General features: G+C 37.6%; 1 pseudogene; it reads left to right on the forward strand.

Annotated features, from left to right (window-relative positions):
- The first annotated feature begins 9,398 nt into the window (after nucleotides 1-9,398).
- The window catches only part of LOC118749493, an 11,970-nt pseudogene continuing 5,173 nt past the window's right edge, over nucleotides 9,399-16,195 (forward strand).

The raw sequence follows: 16,195 nt of genomic DNA on the forward strand, positions 1-16,195 counted from the left end.
TTAAATAGCCAATATCGAAAATAAGATTTTTTTCGAATAGATTGGTCCCTGGTCCACTCAACGGAAACTACAGTGCAATCCATTTATAATGGGCTCGCTTAAGATGGAAACTCTGTTAATATATACCTACTAGCAGAGCACCCGCTGTCGTTCGGGGTAAACAAATAAAAATATAATAAAGCAGTAATACAAATATTTAGTTCAGCATAATTTAAAGGAGACAAACTGTTTTCTTTGTTTAGGAGCCATACTTTTAGCTTTATCGTGCTTTAGCTAATATATATTGATCATCACTTGTACTACAAATCTTGTTCCATTATTAATATTAGGTGGATTAATGTAACGATCAAATTTCTAAATTTAAATTAGTTTACTATGGTACATTACGTTTAGTTGCCTATTCGATTAGCTGTTTTAGTATAGCGGCACTTTTCTGGTAGAATGCTTAATTCGGAAGGAGTTTTATTCATTATGAATGAAGCTTTTTCATTTAACAGCATCGCGGGATTAAAAAACGATTTAATATCTCCATTTCAAAATAATCTAAAGACGGTAAGGTTTAAAAAAAAAAAAAACAAACACACAGTTTTAAATATCCGAGTTATCATATATGTATATCCCCCTTTTACAAACTCATTTATATATACTTTTCACTGAACACCTCCCATTGATACCTATAAATGAATACCAAATTTCAAGTTCATGTGACTTATGGTTCCCAATTTATGGCTGATTAAAAATTTAAATTTCATGTGACTTATGGTTTTGAAGCTGATAAAATCCTCCACACCTATGGGATTTGCCACGCCCCCTTTTACAAAGTTATTTATATATACCCTCATATAAGCACTTACTATTGATATGTCTTCATACCAAATTTCAAGTTCGTGTGACCTATGGTTCCGAAGTTATAGCTGATAAAAATTCCACGCCTATGGGGTGTGCCACGCTCCCCTTTAACATACTCGTTTATATATACCGTCCTATAATCACCTATCATTGATATGTCTGCATACCAAATTTCAAGTTCGTGTGAATTGTGGTTCCGAAGTTATAACTGATAAAGGATTCCACGCCTTTAGGATGTGCCACGCCCCCTTTTACCAAGCCAACAAACAAATTTCCATCGATAACTAAATTTGTGACACACAATGGCTAGAGGCGTCGCCTGAGTGCATTCTTTCATATATTTATGTGTGTGCCAGTTTTACCCTTATATATTTTTTATCTACTCGTTTATTCCATGGGGTATTCATGCTTTATTTAAATTTAAAAAATTAAATTACTATACCGTTTTAAAAATCTGAAAATTCACTGCGGGAATTTTTTGTATTCTCTTTTTGTCTTCGCCTTCTCGTTTTTGCCTTTGTAAGTTTTGACAAAAGGTTTTGAAGGAGCCATTATATCGCATTCCTAGGCAAGTTTTGAAAGAATATTTTCGATACTAAATTTTGTTAAAACAAAATGTTGAAATCAGCTTCATATAGAAACAGTGTCATCGTTAATGAAGAAAGAGATGTTCTTAAATATCATAACTTTACGACACTCACATATTGACAAGATTTGACTATATATTTTATTATATTTTAATTTGAATTATTTGTTTATAAAAATACGGTTCTACCGTTCTCTGAATTTGTCGGCCATGATTTTTTCTTGAAGTTTGCCAACATTTTAAAATCATATAAAAGTGAAAATAAAAAATTGAAATTGTTCGAAATTATTGTTGCTTGAGATTGAAAATGAAAATGTGTGTGTGAGTTTGTGAGCAAATTTAAAAATTAAATTGTTTGGAAACGTCAAGAATTTTAAAAGTGACTCTCAGCGGTTCTACCTTACTATATTTTTATCATGGTTTATTCCTTAACAAACACTAAATGAAAATAAGTTTAATCTTTGAACAACATTAAAAAAAAAACGACAAACTTTCGTAAAAATTTCGAACTTTCTATTTCAATTTCATCTTTTAATATTTTGCAGTCTTTTAGCTCATTCAATTTTAGTCTAATAAAGTGCAAATTTAAAGTAGCTGTGATTTACAGTTGATGTATGGCATTTTATCATATTATATTATCTAAGTATGTTCGACGATTTTTGAATGAAGAAAATGAGCAACGCCTTCATCAGAAAAAAAATATTAAAAATCAACGATAAGTCGCAGCTATGTATTTTAAACTTGCGCTTTATTTGAATTGATCGGGCTACAAAACTGCATACTCCACATATGTATTTATAGCAAATCTAATTAAAAAGCTTTACGAAAGTTTGTTGATTTTGTTAATGTTGCGCAAAGATTAAACCTTGGCTTTATACGGGTTTTGTTAAAGTGCCAACTGCATTTTTAAAAACAAATAATTAAAATTTTGTAATTTTAAGATAAATGGCCAATCTAGTTAACATGTATAAAGTTTTGATAAGCACTTGAAATGTCAAGTTTTAGTACTGAATTCAAAGAAGATGTCTCTTTAATCCATTCATAATAACTTAAAAAAATTTGTTTGTTAAGAAGTGTATCTTAAAATATCTGCCTTGACATTTATGTTAAAAGTGTAAAATATGTAAATGTACCTACATAAACTTTCTCCTGAATACCATCAAAGCATTGCTCTTGAAGGGAATCTATGTATGCATTCATGCATATGAGCAAATTAAAAAGTCGATACAATTTACAGTCGACAAGCACAGTTTTTGTATAGATTATATCAAATAAACACCTCTTTGAGGTAAAATTTTCGAGTGACGAAAGCTGAACTAGAAACACAAAATTTATGGTATCAATTTCGTGACGAAAATTATACGTATTTTTTAACTGCCTTTGAAACGTATGGAAAATCTTTTTTATTCATACGAATCGTTGCAAAAGTTTTGTTTTTTATTTTGTGTTTCTAGCAGTAGACGCAATTTTGCAACTTTCCGAATAAATAAAAAAAAGATTTTCGGTACGTTTCAAAGGCAGTTAAAAAATGCGTATAATTTTCGTCACGAAATTGATATCATAAATTTTGTGTTTGTACTTCAGCTTTCGTCACTCGAAAATTTTACCTCAAAGAGGTGTTTTATTTGATATCAATTATTTTGGGGTAGCAAATTTAAAATCGACCAATATACAAACAATAATCTAAATGTTTTATTTTTTCTAAATTGCTAAAAATATTATCTAAATCTAAATTATATATTCAAAGCGATGTGTCCATTGAAACATATAATTTTTCGTATACGGAATAAAGCAAAAAAGAGTGATCATATCCTCTGTATACGAAAAAATTAAAATAAAAAAAAAGATATATGATAAAAACTTATCAACTTGGTACCAACTTTGGATACAATAAACAACTGTATTCAGCTTACTTAACTGTATTAAACTTGTTGGACTACATACATATATGACCAAACTAAATTCAGTTTCAAATACAAACCTTCCAAGACTAAAAAAAGATAGCACCTATGTTGGGTCAAGAATTTAAACAGTTCGGTTTAAATTTTAAACCCAAACATTTTCATAATTAAGAATAAAAAAAGATCTTAAATTTCATGCTCCGTCTGATGGGGATTGAACCCGCACAGCCTTGGAAGCAAGCAATTGTATCAAGCATCTTTGCACACTCAGTTACAGCCACGCTTGTAAATGTGCTTTCATATGTTGAGTTTGAATCCACACCACATTTCGCTGTGTGCAAACTTTTCTATTTCGGTTTAAATTTTAAACGAAATTTTCTATATATGAAAGCTAGAAACTAGAATTAACACATTTTGGTTTGAGTTTTAAACCACGAACTTTTTCGACTAAAATTTAAACCAGAACATATTAAAAATTGCTTAAAACTATTGACTGGATTAAAAAGTAGACTATAAAAAATTAAAAAAGGCGGTAGTCCCAGCGGTGACAGGTAATAAGATCAACGGAAATAAGGTAAATTGACTTTATTTCCCACCCTGGTGCGAAATAAAGTCAATTGACATTATTACCTTTTTAAAAACGAAATAAAATCCATTGACATTATTTCTCTTGCAAACATTAAATTTGTTTAGCTTCGCGGCGGCCCGCGTTAGCGCGCCACACCGCGCGTGCCGCGCCCCGCGTACCCCGCGCAACCGACGCGCACACCACGTCACGCTACGGCGCGGCCCGCCGGCCCCCTTCCCTGTCTCCCGCCGTGCTGTAACACGGGTAGATTTATTTTTTGTATACGATGAAATAAAATTTATGTTTTATATATTCAATATTTAATACCCTCTATCTGCACACTTTTCACTTGAGATTCTGATATAAAAATCCACCTAAGCTTTAACTGTCATCAGTGACATTAATTTTACCTTATATAACGACAGGTCCAGATGGTTTCTAAAATCACAAATTAATTTTTGTGCAAATTGCAGATAGAGGGTATTAATGAATTCAAGCCCTCCATATTTCACATTTTTATATTTGTAAGTTATTGGAAGCAGGGATGCCAACTTGGCTCACACCGTGCCATTTGTCCCTATTTTACTTCAAATGGCACTTAATTTGTCAATTTGGCACAAAGTGCCAAAATGTTACTTTTGTAAAAACAATAACATTTCAATACATTTTTGTGAAATCCTTTGCGTGGACTTCTTTTTCTCAACTAAAATTTTCTAATTTATAAAGGCTATTCAACTGGTTTATCTTATTTTATCATTGTACTTTTGTTTGGAAAATGTAGCTTTATTTTATTGCTAAATGTGAATGATTAAAAGGAATGACACCTTTTTGGCACTTTTATTTTTCTATTTGGCACATTTTGGCTTTATCCTCAATATGGCACCTCATAACTAAGGATAATTGTCAGCCCTGATTGGAAGATTTCTGCTGTGTTTTGGGGCAACAACTTGTCTGCAGTAAAAGAGCATATAATTTTTGTTTCAAAAGTGTGAGAAAACCAATCAATTAACTTATATGATCTCGGTTCCGATATTAAATAATCAATAATTGTTTATACCCGCATTTTGGCACATTGGCTCGTTGAATTAGACATTCCGAATTCGTTCAAAATATGCTAATTTAAATCACAGAATTCTTTCAGTGTTCCTCCGGGGTTTTCGACATGGACTCTTTCATCAATTTAATATTGTTCGCTTTATTTTTGTGGAAACGAAATATGTTTTGCAAGTTATGAATCATTTCTACACTCTTTCTTCAAATATTTCTCGTATTCCAGCTGTGCGCTGGTGTTTAGTTTTTCGCATCGTGTGTTTACATATTCGTAATTTAAATTTTTTTAATAAAATCAATTGGTGGTAGTTCATGATTGTGTGCGGATTAATATCTCAACACTGAGGATTTGGCAATAACCTTTTTCATCTATTAAAAAACAACACTTACGGGACAATGTTTATTGTAAGAACAACATGTTTTTCTATGAATCGACATACTTTAAGCATTGTTGACGCTATTTCCATTTGAATGAGGAAATAGCGTCAATGACTTTATTTCCAAATTTTTGTTGACCTTATTTCGCTTTTGAAAAGGTAATAATGTCAATTGACCTTATTTCCATTGACCTTATTACCTGTCACCGTCCCAGCGCGGTTTAAAAATTAAACCCAAATTTTTGACCTTGTGGCAATTTATACATATGTATGTAAGTAGTAGCGGCACATTGGGTGAACTAAATGCATTCTTGCCAGGTAGGTTAAGTGCAAGTGATAAACACATGTAGCATAGTTAAATACTGTGTACATAACTACAATTAAAACGGGGAAAATGTTACAATTTCGGCATATGACTGAAAAAAACTCTAAAATACACACAAATTGTGGTTTCCAAGAAATGTGCGAAGTGATCAGCACAGCGGCATCCTTCAACTTGTCGACTCGCGGGAAATTTCCCGATTTGCAGAGAATTTCGATTTGAGTGGCAATCAGGGAATGAGAACTTTTGTCGGGGCACTGAGTATGTTATTTTTATATCTTAAAGTAACCAAATTAGACGAGTATGTTAATTTTTAACCATTTGACTCTTTTTGGAGCGACATTTTTTTCAATTTGAATCGTAATATCTCCACAACAAGAGGCTATATATCGGATGAAAGCTAAGGTTTTGGGATAGTAGATCAATGTGACGCAGTGCGGCTCAAGTGTGGTGCGCAAAGTGGTCACAATGAGGTTTGAAAAATGAGGAAAAAAAAGACAAATAAAACTCATTTTAGTTTAATGGTTTTATTAATTGTCCAAGTATTTTGAATTGATGTATATTCGTTGGTTTACAATGGTTTTACCTGAAACTAATGTGGCCTGGTAGCTGCAGTTCTTTCTCCTTGGTCTCCAGATGAAAAAGTGAAAAATCTAAAGCCGTGATTTTCGTTCGAACCGCCGGACAAAGAAAAGACGTTGAGGGGAAATTCAACGAAAGATACTTTATCCGGCGGGAAACTTAAACTAACGGCGCGAATATATAATATATATACATGTGTACAAGTATGCATGCATAAATGTGCACATATGTGAATGACACATTAGGGTGGTGCATTAGCTTTTGGAAATATTTAGGCTTAAGGCCTAAACATCCCGGCCCCCTTGCGGTAAGCAACCTCTAAATATCGGCCTCGTTTCATCTACCAAGCGCACACAGTTCTTATAAACAAATGTGTTCCCAGTCTTGATATTAATGAGAAAATCGTGCAGCAGCGTCGGCCTTCATTAAGGTAGAGCTCGTCCTTCCTCTATGGAGTGCTACTGCAGATGTAAATAGAAGTGGTAATTAAGAAAATGTACGTGATTACTTTTTCAAATGCACTTTATTTAAATTCATTATTATTTTTTTTTTGGGTATGATAATTCGTGTATATATAATGTATGTATGTAAAAACAAGAAAATTACGCTCTAAAGACCCCGGACAACACCCACCCAAATATAGTGCTTTGGGCGAGCAGTGGTCCAAATGTTGTGGGAAGTGTGCCAGGCAATAAGATATCTGCGTAGATGTCGGTTCCCAGGATCAAGCGTATCGGTGCGGACGCATAAAAGCGAGGGTCTGCCAAGCGTATATGCGCGTACGGTTCAGTCACCGAGGCGTCGGCGCTGCTAGATGGGCTTATCCTACTAAAATTGGGTAGCGCAATAGCGTGAGTCGCTACCCGTTTGTTTTGCCCATATTTTCCTCGTAAGCATACCAGACAGCCTCTTTCTCCGCCAAAGCGCGTCTCGTTCAGCTGCAACTCTCGGGCTAAGTCAAGTGCTATTATGGTTCGAGGAGAACATACGTCGATTATGGCGCGGATCAAATGTAGACGCCCGCCACTCTACTTTAACGACTGCAGTCGGAGTGATAGCGATCATCGGTTGAAGTGTTGGCGCAGCTATGGCATGGTGACCCAAGATTCCGTTTCGGAACGCACGTCGTTTCGACAGCTGGTGAGGCCGAGTCGCCAGTCTATCTTCCTTTTGTGTGCGTCGAGAGGACTTGCGTTTGAGATTGCGCAGGCGGAAAGGCCTGGTTTCCGCTCCACGTAACCGGTTCCGCTCATACTGCAACAGGGGTCGAAAAGGCCTAGTTTCCGATCCTCTTTCTGCGAATGCGCGGAGAGGCCCAGTCTCCGCTACATCGCCTGAAAGTGCACCTTCTTCGGTATCTGGACGGAAAGGCCGCGTTTCCGTTCCAGAATCGGACGCAAGTAGCGAGATCACACCATCGGAATTTTCTTCTTACTCCTCCACCTCTTGGGCCCATGACTTTTTCGATGTGCTGGGTTCATCCTCGAAATGTAGTGTCGAGTGGTGCTTTTCGCCACATCGTTTACATCTGCCTTCGCTCACGCAGTCTTTTAATTCGTGATTCATCGCGAGGCAATTAGCGCAGTAGCGTCCTAGTAAGGCCTCACGCAATCTTTCTTCTGGCGACTTCGCACGATACAAAGGGCAAAGACTGATCGGATGATTCGCGTCGCATAGGCGACATGGTTGCGGATAGCGATGGGCGCGCTGTTCGGCCCTTTTCCTCATTGCGGCAAATTGAGACATCGTTCCCTCTGAAATTGTGTCGTTAATTTACGTTGGTTCGAGATTTATGCTTAAAATGTGTTGTTGGGTGGCGAGTGTATCGACATTGGCTAATTAAGTTAAGGGCATAACTATTTCGCTGATGCATAGGAACAGGTTGGTTTGTCTAAATGGGGTTTATCATTCGTACTGCACAAACTGACTCGTGTAGATTACGTATAATGCCCACTTGAGACCCACAAAAAATGAAAAGTGGATCGCCCAAATGCCATACATTCCAAGGTGCAGGCATGCACGGGTAGAAGTAAGTTTTATTTATAATCCAAAACAGAAAATTTTCATAAATATGAATAATCTCCTCAGTTTGCTGATATTAATCAAATAGTAACTAAATTGATTGGTTGAAACTGTGTAAATATTATTCGACGATTGTAGTTTGGTTCTTCTCGACACCCTGCAACTTCCCTGCTGACAAGAAAAGAGACAGTTTTAGTGTCACTGCATGTGATATCCGGCCTCACATGCAGGGTAGCACGGATGCAGCACAATTTATGAATTGAAGCTGGCATGTACAATGTTACAATAAAATATCACATTTGCCTCTGAGGTTTTCCTTAAAATATGTAAAATATCTTATGCATTGATGTCTCAACATGACATGTTTTGTGGGTGAGTATTATTTTATGCTAGCAAACTGATTGAACAATGAATGACCAAATGGTGCGATGGTATAACCAACAGCTGTTTTCTCCGATGTGGAACGTATGTATATGTGAACGTTTAAACCAGTACTCGGACTCCACTCCGTTGTGAAATGGGAATAGTAACAGTTGAAAACAGGTATGTGAATCTACTCAGTTATTTTTTTTTTTTTTTTATCAAAAAACATAGCCGACTTCAATTCTCATATAAAAAATAGATATATCTATATATTTCATGATCCAATCCAATGATCGGATCTAATCTATTAGTATGGGACCACCTCTGAGACACTACCTTTCCGATGCGAATAGAGTTATCGAAATCGGTTGACGTGGTCCAAAGTTATGCGGTAAACTAAAAAAAAAAAATAAAAAAAATAAAAAATAAAAAAAATCTTCCGACGAACTGATAACTTCTCCTTTTTTTGGAAGTCGTTTAAAACTAACGAACGATGAGGAGGATTTTAATGAAGTTAGTCAATACAACATGAAATGAACATGTTTAGCTGTTCTGACTTCATGTACAAACTGAAACAAAATTTCAATGAGCTGTTTTCGGTTTAAGTAAAATATTGTTACTAAATCCTCTTGTGAAAAAAATCCAATTTTATGTTATCATGAATGCGTAAAAGAGGATAATGCATGAAAATCTACTACTACAAAAGTGGGTTTTACTCAGATTTTTTAGTGATTTCTCCTGAACACTTTTAGGAGTCCGAACCTTGGTATACACATTAATGCACGAGGTTTTACGCAAGCATACAGGTAAGAAGATGTAAAAGTTTAGTTAATAAGAATTCTAATTAATATAAATTTTCCTTTTCAGATAAAAATACATAAGCCTACATCTGTCCTCGTTTTCACCTGAGTGGTCAGTCTTTTCACCAAAAAGTGGGGTGGTGCTTTCGTTGAAAAAAACTTAAATACCACCTACGCCACGTTTGCCTGAAATCACTTATACAGATTTTAATAAATATATAGCGAAAATCGGTAAACGTTATAGGTGACATGAGCGCATGTGTGCACAACAAAAACCTGCCGCAATGGCTGAGCGCGAAGCTAAAACGCCGACGTCGCCCACACATACCGTCAGCCTTAGCGCCATTCCAGATATATTTCTAAAAGAACAATTAAATTTGAATCATCCAGCGGCATTTGCGCTTGTATTTCCCAGTATTGCTGCGTCTAGCAGCGAAGAGAATAAGCAGTCTGGACGCTTGTTACAAGAGAAGTTATCTCATTATTTAGACATTGTGGAGGTGAAAATAGCACGTCAAGTATCCCAAAAAACCGCGGCGTTTTTTCATGCGATGACATCACAAGACGCCATTATGACTGAGATGCAGGAAGCTGCTTATAATGCGCGTGAATTACGCGCTTCATTGCGTATGCTGCATCAGTCTGCTGTGGTGGATTCGTTTCGAGTGATGCGTTTTGCTCAAAGGAGGCAGAACTTTGAGGAGGCATTGGATAAGCTCAGTCTGATGGCGACAGTGCATAAGACCCAACCCATGCTGCAACTTTTGCTTGACACTCAGGATTATGTGGCGGCGCTTGACTTGATAGGTACCACACAGGAAATTTTAACACAAGAGCTGAGAGGCATACACTGCTTCACGCGTCTGCCCATGCAACTCAGCGAAATGGAGCAGCTCATCGATAAGATTCTCACTACCGAATTCGAGCGTTATGCTACCACTGACCTCAACAGGCCGCTAAGTGACATGCTCAATGAAACGGAAAGTGTGTGCTCGGAAGAAGACGAATTGGTGTGTATCGTTATGGGACTTTTGAGGAAAAGGAACTTCTCATTCGTAACAGCCTATAAGGACGAAGCAATTGTAACCATACGTGCCATCATCAAGCAACTTGTTATCGAAGTTATTGCTTCCAGCGATGCAGAGTTTTGCCTTACAGGCGCCGGCGAAGAGGCGCAAAGTCTCTCCATCAGCGAGTGGATAGCGCTGTTGAAAAAAAGCCACAGTAGCGTTGTTGACAATTTTACAACGCATACGCGCAGTAACCGGCATAATGTGACAGACAACAGACACTGCTGCTGGACGTTGTGGTGGCGTTGAAGGCGTCGCGCAAGATTCAGCTGTAAATCTTATAGATTCTGAAGCATTTCTAACCGCTGCTGACTGGAAGAGTTACTGGTGACAGTATGTAATTATTGTCACGAGCGTTGCGCGAATCTGGTGTCAACGCAGAGCTTGGATCGCGCAGTAGCTACCGTGGATGAGGTGGAGCAATTGACGGCGGTTGTAGATGAAACTCAACTGTGTGATTGGACAAACTAAACTAAGTATTTACAGCATTTATTGTAGTATCTCATATACACCCCACTTCTGTTTGCGTTAATAGATAGATATACAACCTGATAGACATGTTTGTTGTTTCTTTTGGTTTTGTTTATATACAAAGGTATATATATATGCATAAGTTTGTGTGGCCGTTCGAAGAACATAGTAAAGCGGTACCACAGTAACGCTGCCGAAAATTTGCACGAACGCTGGGACTGCTTAACTGGTACAACGAAATTCACATCGAGCGTGATGCTGTGGTGATGCACGCAGTACTGCATTGGTGATTGCCACTTGCACAAGCCCAGCACCTCCTGCGGTGTGGAATTAATGGGGAAAGGAAACAATGATTGGATTTGTGTCGCTATTATAAGCACCTTTCAATCCTGATACTTTCTGGCAGCAAGGCCATCATAGTGGTTCGAGGGATCGGTTTGATAGAAGCTCCTTTGCTTTGGTAACAATATACTAATTCTCCCATTTTTTTTCATTTTTTTGTATATCCAACAGTTTGAAACTAATTCATTTGTATTTTGTTAAGGGGTGCGCGAATAAAGAAACCATGCGGCTGAAACGACTACAAGGAGAAGCAGCCTGACGACTCTGGCCAACAAAAATTAGAACGGAACCAGATATCTGTGAGTTTCAAAATTATAATTAACATTCTTAATTCTAATGAAAAAAAGTTTAAATTTTGAATATTTTTCTTTTGATTTTATTTATTTATATACATATATTTTTTTTTTAATTTATTGGTAAACTTGCTACTTTTTCACCGTTGGTAATTCATTTTGATCTGAAGCAATTTACTTCTCTGCAATGCATGGGTATTTTGGGTTAGGATCTGATGATGGTCGTTTAGTTGTAACCAGATCAACTCGGGGAAACCCGGGTAAGAACCATCACCGAATTTTTATTTTGAACTCCTTAGTCGTGGGATCCTTCCTAATATAAGGAAGTGGAATCGCGTGGAAAAAGGAAGTGGGATATAATGATGAAATGGTTTACGAGGTGGTTGTCGGCTCCGAGTTTCTATCGTTGCATGGCGGGAGTAGAACCAACTTCACCAGTGGTCTAGTGACTTGACCTTTCTCCGTCAAGTTGTCCACTACTCGTACTCTGCTGTCGGCACCGGCGTGTACGTTGACAACTCGTCCTAACCTCCATTCGGTTGGGGTTAAGTTGTCTTCCTTGATGACGACCAGGTCACCAGGTTTAATATTTTCCTTGGGATGTTTCCACTTAATGCGTTTTTGAAGTTCAGTTAGATATTCTGATTTCCATCGCCTACAGAGGGTTTGATTTAGTGCTTTGAGTTTTTGCCACCGATTCACTATGGAGGCAGGAGTTTCATTAACGTCTAATTCTGGTGGGACTAGAAGATGTCCACCAATGAGAAAATGGCCTGGAGTTAGCCATTAGATATATTTAGTTAGATATTTCTCGGACATCCTCTTCTAGCCAAGAACCGTGCAAATGCCGCTAGAAAGGATGGGGTACTAAGATCACTAGTAGCTTCTAAGTGAATCGCTTTAGTCGTGAAACAAACAAATAAGCAGACATACCCTTTAGAAACTCGACAACCTCTGCCGCGGTAACTTTTAACATCAAAAGGTCCAGTAAAGTCTACCCCCGTATTTGTGAAAGCGCGAGTAAATGTAGTGCGTTCCTGAGGAAGAGTTCCCATAAGTTGAGTTTGTGACCGTTTTTTAAAGATAATACATGTCTTACAATTATGGATAGCTGACCTGATCATGTTCTTGACTTTGGGAATCCAGTAGCATCAGTTGATTTTCTCCATGCAAGGAGACCTTGTGAATAAACAATACAATAAGGCGGGACAACCTGCTGTTATACGGGATAATGCTTGGGTGGCGTTCGTTGTATGCTAAGTCCTGGGATGCTCCAAGGCGACCTCCGGCTCTGATAATGTCATGTTCATCGATGAACGGATTAAGCGGAAGGATTTCACTCTTTGCATCGATTGGTTTTTTAGACTTCAAGTTTGCGTATTCTTCAGGGTCTGTGTTGTTGTTTTAATTTCATTAGATGAAATTAAACAAGAGTTTTCCTGAAATGAAGAAAGAAAGAGGGTAGAAAGTAGTTATCGGAAGAGTCTGCTGAAATGCTACCATTTATTCTGGACATGTGTCCCAGTGATTCATATTCTGTTAGTACCCTATTATACTCCTTTTGCAGGACGTGGTCGTTTGTAAGCCGTGTCTAATTCCGGAAGAACTGAGAGCATGCTTTTTTAAGAGAGGGGCCTAGGCAAATGTTTGCTGGAAATTCCTGCCTAAATGGTAGCGAGACTACATATTTTCCATCTGGGTTTCTCTCAGTCGTCTTCCGATAAAGCTCTTCACAATACTTGTCGTCTTCGTTTAAATTTTTGTTTTTCGGTATATCTTCTAGTTCCCAGAAAGCTGTTAGTTGTTTATCCAAGGCAACTTCGCTATGATAAGAAACTATGTTGTTTGTTGGATTTGGTGCTTCTGTGCAACCGGTTAAAATCCAACCGAACACGGTTTCTTGGGCAAGAAGTGTGCTGAGAACATTTTTCTTCAAGCCGCACAAAATAATTTGGGGATAAATGTCTCCGCCAAGTACTAGGTCTACTTCTTCATTAACGTAGAACCTTTTATCTGCTAAAATCAGATCTGGAAATGCCTGCATAGTCATAGCGCTGATATGGCAGGATGGAAGATTTCCAGTTAATTTTGTCAGCACGAGCACTGTTGCTTGTAGACTAAACAGTGGGTCAACAGGGGACCGTAGTTCTATGTTGCATGCCTCCTTGACTTGAGCAGAAGTTGAATTCGTGATGCCTGAAACTTTGGCATACATCTTCTTAGATGACAGGTTGATTCTGCGTTTGAGTCGTTCTGTTATAAAAGAACACTCAGAACCAGAATCAATGAGCGCTCGTGCTGAAAAATCTGTACCATTGAGACGTATATTTACACCAGCCGTTACTAAAAGTACACCTGAGTTCATATTTGCATAATTAGACTTAACGTTTTTGCTTTTACCGGAGTTAGTTTTATTGAAGTTACGCCTTGCTGCAGCTTGTTGCGAGGTTGAGGCAACATCTTTGGCAGAGCTCGGTGGCGTTTGAGGCGGTGTTGCCTTTGGCGGAATTGTCTGGGTGTGCAGGAGCTTATGATGTCGCGAGTGACACGTGCCGCAATTGAAAGGGCTTGTGCATCTTGATACAGTATGTCCAGAACTCAGATAATTCAGGCAAGCATTGTTGCTCTTTAAAAACTCTATCCTTTCAGTTGGCGTTAGCTTTAGGAAATGGGAACAGCGGCGCAATTTGTGCTCATTTGTTTGGCACATTTTACATGTGTATTTGGTTACGCTTGTTTGAAACGCGCCAAGTCTTTTTGTAGGGGCTTCTGAGGGATGTCTGGTGTTTTGCGGCTTTGACGCTTTTACAGACTTTATGCCCTTTATGCCTGACATGGTTTCCAAGGTTTGAAACCTATTCGATAGGAACTTGTCCATGTCTTCCCACTTTGGTAAATCTTTCTTGTGGTCTATGGTTTGTTCCCATAGAGCCAGCGTACAGTCGGGAAGTTTAGTTGAGCATAGATATACAATAATTGCATCCCAATTCGAGATGTCAATGTTGTGGCTCTTGAGGGCTGATAAGCAATTATTTATATCGCGCTGCAACTTCTTCAGTGAGCTACCACACTCACTATCTAAAGAAATTAGATTAAAAAGAATTTTTAGTTGCGTATTTATGAGGATACGCTTATTTTCATATCTCTCACACAGGTTATTCCAGGCCGTTTGAAAACCTTCATTGGTGAGTGGACATTTTCTTACTATGTCTTTGGCTTCCCCTTGAGTCTTCTGATTCAGGTGAAATAGTTTCTCAACAAGGGTGAGTCGCTTGTTGAGGATGTATATGGCTGTGAACATGTCACGGAACGATGGCCATGATAGATAGTCGCCCTTGAACACATCTGTGTCACACGGAGGGAAGTGAATATTGTGTTCACGAACCGACTGATCTTGTACATCCTTCTCTGCGTTTACAAGCGTCTCAGACTGACTAGCCATTGCTGACATGCATTTGACATAGCTGGAAAACGAGCCCTTATGTTTTCGTCTAATTGCTTTAATGTCATCTTTTGAAATTCCTTCTTTATTTATAATCGCGTCATAAGCTACTTTGGTCTTTTCCCACAAAGCCTTTAGTTCGTCTTGCTGTATTGCAGGGCCGTGTTTGTTTTGCTCTGCGGCTGGTGTGCTACTGTAATCTGATTCAAATTCGATTACAGATTCCGCCAAACGAATAAAGGTTTCCATTGCGGTAATTGATCTTCAGATTACTCTTTATGAATTACAATTTTTTGTAGTTTTCGAAACAAGTATGTTCACTATAAGTAGGAATAGACCGTGTATATTCCAAACTGTCTTATGTATAAATGCACAAGCGAAACTTTTGCCAAATTGTCGAAAAGAGTATAAGAGTACCAACGCAGATTGTTTAAACTCTACGAGCCAGAACCCAGAAGCAGTCAAGAAAACACTACGATTTAAAATTGATATCTCTTTCAGAAAATCGATAAATTTTTTTTATTTTTTTTTTTTCAGAAAAGTGATAAGCATATGTATGTATATATATGTGTATGTGCTACTCGCCACCCAACACTGCCGACGAAGGTATATATATATATGTATGTATATATGTATAAGCATATATGTATGCACCCAACACTGCCGACGAAGGTATATATATATATATGTATGTATATATGTATAAGCATATATGTATGCACAAATTCGAGTGTACACACAACGCAACGTCGTCAAAACTGATCCAAATGGACTTAATTTCAATGTTTACCAGCAAATATTTCGCAAATGGACTAAATTTAGCGTGGTGAAGTGATTTTTGTGAAAAAAAATGTGAAGGAAATTAAAATTTGAGGTTATGTGACCTCAAACACAGTGAATCAGTGTAATGCAAATTTAAGAAATGTGCTGCACGAATTAAATTGCTTAAGCACAACGAAATTGAAAGTGAAATTTACCGGCGCTTTGTTAACTCGAGTAGCAAATCGAATGTGGCAAGTGGCAAAATACCAAAAAATTGTTGCAATATGTAGTGAGCCGGTAAGCAATGTGTGCTGCCCTTTGATATTTAAGTTACATATATGCCACTGTTCACTGTTACTACGTTTATACGCACAGAATAATCGACTTAATTGAAA

This window comes from Rhagoletis pomonella, unplaced genomic scaffold, assembly GCF_013731165.1.
Source record: "Rhagoletis pomonella isolate Grant_MI unplaced genomic scaffold, Rhpom_1.0 Rhpom_scaffold_00017, whole genome shotgun sequence".
In the NCBI taxonomy this organism is placed as follows: Eukaryota; Metazoa; Arthropoda; class Insecta; order Diptera; family Tephritidae; genus Rhagoletis; species Rhagoletis pomonella.